Here is a 4,142-nt window from a genome sequence, read left to right on the forward strand (position 1 = left end):
CACAGGACTATTTAAAGAGAAGCCAGATTTAAGCTCTAGAAGACATAGCTGATGAATAAGCAGGTCTCCTACACTTCAAGAATGATAAGATGCTACAAGCCTACAGTTCAAAATGCATCCTTTCACCAGAAAACACAGCAGTTGTGTTCAGGACTTTCCTCTGCTGCTCTTGCATACTTCTATGGCCTTGTTACAATCAATGACTCTAAAATCCCTTTGGATATCAAGGGAAAATCTCCAGAGGGCAGGAAAATGTATACAGGCATATAGTTATAAACATTTGTTTACAGGAACTGTGACTCCCCTCTAAAATTTAAACCTGGTCCTACACATGTCCATTTTCCTCTTACTCTGCTGGAAAATGTAGCTCATTTTAAGGCAAAGGAAGCCAGATGTGCTATTATCTATTGGAGTTATACATGGTGAACTGAGTATAGGTGGATTAGAAAGATCTAAACCATTGTCTTTTTATTTTTATTTTTTTTTCTCTTTTAATTTGCAGCAGTACCTGAAGAAGTGCTTCCCACCTAGCCTGTGTTTTCCAGCTAGGGCAGTCATCACTGAAAATGAAGATGATTGGTAAAGCAGAGAAAGCACAAATGGCAATTACCATCCTTTGCCCCACACACCAAATAAATCTCTGCCCTCTGTCCCAGCTGTGTGCAAATTACTCAGCTTTCTCCAACAGCTGCATCAATGGGCAGAAAAAAGCACCACAAGGAAATGTTATCTGCACTTTCTTTCTTCCTCCTTCCTCTCTCTCTTCAAAATTTATTTTAAACCTTTTCCATGGGGCTTCCTTCCTGGCAGAATATTCAAATACACTGAAGTTTAAACATAATGTCACAGAGGGATTTCAGAGAGCCCCTAGGAAGAGGAGCCTGGGCAGGAGAGGAGCAGATGGTATCACCAAGACTTTGCAGAGGAGCTGTGGAGAGGAAAAGCAGTGCACCAGCCTGGGCTGTGGTGCTGTACCAGTGAGTTTAAACAGATAAACATCAAAGAAACCCATCTGGCCTTGAAGTGGAATCTGTCACTTGAGATTGTTGCTATTTAACAGAGACCTTGGGGTCTTGGCCATGTTTACTATGCTCATGTAATCCTTCCCCACTTGCATTTTTTGCTCCCCATCTAGTGACTAAGAGCTGCTGGAGGCAAAAGCAGATAGAAGAGCTGAGAGCTGCAGCTTCTGTCATTGGCAAGGGAATTAATTTCAGCCTGAATATCATCCTGCTGATTAACTGCCCTAGTAGGAAAATTAAAAAGGACTGTACTTAAACTAGATGTAGTGCTGCTCTGTGATTTCTGGAGTCCTGCTCTCTCACATCCAATGGAAAAAGAGGAGGTAATGTGTCCTCTCTTTAAAATGCCTCTTTCTCATGAAAATAAAAAGGGAATAATCACATCCACAGGATTTTTTTCTTCAGTCTTTCTGTAACTTAGGCAATGTGAGATATCTGAGGGCATTCAAAGGCAGAACCAATGATGGAATTGGACATCAGTACCAGGGGAGGGGATGGGGATTTTCCAGTTTTCAGGTACTGATATGCTATGGGATCCTCTGTCTGTGGGCAGGAAGAAAGGAGAAGCACAATGGGCGTTGCTGTAAGGAAAAGCTTTATGCCCACGTGGAGGCAGAGAGGTCTTGGGACTAAGAATAGGTCTCAGCCTGTTCTCCCTCCTCCTCACTGGGTATTCTCCTTCCACCCACTCTCATCCATGGTGATGGGAAGTGGGAGGTATTGGGAAGCACACGGCAGCTTGCTGATTAAATATTTTGGGGCCACCACTAAAATGTTCAGGAAGGCAGATTGGTTTGGGGCAGAAATTATGAGGGGTTTTGATGACTAGGAGTGTCCCTTTTGACATTTTCCCCAGGAGCTGATGCAGGCTTTCCTTGTTAAAAAGGTGAAATGACTCCAAGTTTTTGTGGGCGATGAAACTCTAACAATGAACTGGTGGGAGGATGGCACAAATTATTCAGGCAATGAAATACTTGCTCCCTTTGTACTCAGAGGTAGTTTATCCTTCACCTCTTCCCTTCAACAACCACAATTCCAATTCCTTGCTTACCTCTAACCCTTAGGAGGAAAGAGAAGAAGGTGCATTATATTGTTTTATTCAAATAAATTAAATGCCAAACTTGAAAAACACAGAGAGGAATAAGAAAATTAGAAAGGTTGCAGCTCAAAGTGGCAATTTGATCTACAATAGTAAAAGTAATCTTTAAAAAGGTTAAAAGATTAAGAGGGTCAAAATTGAAAGTGTTGAAATCACCAGCTGAGCAGTGCAATTGAACCATGGAACTTATTTTTGTTTGTAAGTAGGAAAACCTGGGATTTAAATTTTTCTTCCATCTTTCAGAATGAGAAACATCAGCAAAAGTTCACAAGATGGCAGAATGTATGTGTCATCAAATTCTTAATCTTAATTAAGATTAACTAGATATTATTTTCATATTAATATAGATTTAAAAACAAATGCATTTTCTTGCAGTTAAGCACATTCAAGCAATTTACTTCATCTTTTTACTTTCTCTTTTTACCCCTGGTTCCCAAAGAGCAGTTTAATTTCCCTGTCTTGCAAACCATTAAAACAGTGTTTGTCAGAGGAACAAGATGTAAAATGTAATAAAGCATTCACCCACCCTTATTGTGGTAAATAGTCTCAGTTGAGAAATGTTAGGAGTTGTTAGAAGAGTTAAAGGGATTGTTGTTACCTTATAGTTTTATCCATTTGTTGGTTCGCTAGTTCTCTGGTCAGGTTGCTGTGTTGTTTTCCCCAGTTGAATGTACAGTCCCTATATACTTCAAATCCCAGTTTATTGTATTTCCCTATCCCAGTTTCCCATTTCCGCCCTTCCACTTCCCATTTCCGCCCTCTCCACTTCCCACTTCCGCCCTTTCCCCTTACCATTTCCGCCCTTTCCCTTACCTCATTTCTGGCCTGCTGCTGCCTGCCTATCAAGTTAGCAACACCCTATATGTAAATCTCCAGAAGTTTCCCCAGTACCACCATTACCGGAAGTTGTTGCAAAAGAAAAGATTCACAAAAGGAGTCAACCAACACTGAATCCAAGTACACGGATCACCTCAACTAGTGAGCTGAGTCATCTGCAATGTGTCCTTTGTAACTATTTAATTACCGCAATCTAAAGAGCAGTTGAGGAGATTGACACCCCCAGACCAATGAGCCACCAAGGGAGTTCTGGACGTGCCTGTGAGGTTGGAACTCCCATTCCTGCCATCGGACAGGACTGCACGGGATCCTCTTTTCCACGTTGGACGGACAGCAGCAGCAGGCGTTGGGCCTCCCTACGATCCCCATTAATAAAAAGAGCTGCTATTTAATAAAGGCTTCGGCCCGCGCTTATTTATTTCAGTTTTGGGAGCTCGTCTGGGATTGGCCACGCCCAGAAGAGGACGTCGGAGGGGAAGGCGCCACCCCGAAGAGGCCTCTGGGTCAACTGGCCACCCCGGACCTGGAACAGCGCGGGATCGAGACAATGCGGAAAGAGCTGGTAAGAAGACCGGCGGCGGGCACGGGAGGCGAGCGAGTGTGGTGTGGATGAGACGGGGGCTGGCAGCTCAGACCCCCGAAGCGAGTGTGGACCCCTGAGTACCGCGGTTCCGGACTCCCGCGAGGGGGCCGGCTGGGAAAAGGGGGAAGCGAGTGAGGCCTACCAAGGCCTGGAGGTTGAAAGAGGCGTCTCCTGGGGTAGTAGCCCCCCCCCAGATCTCCGGGCGTGCGGAGGGCTAGGGGTGCTAGTGCGTGTGGCACGCGGCAGTGGTTGGACTGGGGCGAGTAACGCGAACCCTGGTAGGCCTGACTTTAAGGGGGGTGCAGGAAGGGGTAGCCGGCGCCCCGCTAGGACCGAGCCCCCCAGGGACGAGGGTTTAGGAAGGGGTATCCGGGCCCCGCTGGGACCTAACCCAACTCCCTCCAATATCTGGGAAGAGTAGAGGGAGGGGTGACCGGGGCCCCGCTAGAGACCGGCTCTGTCCCAGTTTTTACTTGGTTGTCAGGAGTGTGGGGAGGGGTGGAGACCAACCCCGTTAGGGACCCAACTCTTGTGTGAATAAGAGTGGAAGTGACAGTCCGACTGTTTTGAAAGGGCTGTGGGAGAGTGAGTGTAGCGGGGA

This window comes from Erithacus rubecula (assembly GCF_903797595.1).
Source record: "Erithacus rubecula genome assembly, chromosome: 4".
NCBI lineage: Eukaryota > Metazoa > Chordata > Aves > Passeriformes > Muscicapidae > Erithacus > Erithacus rubecula.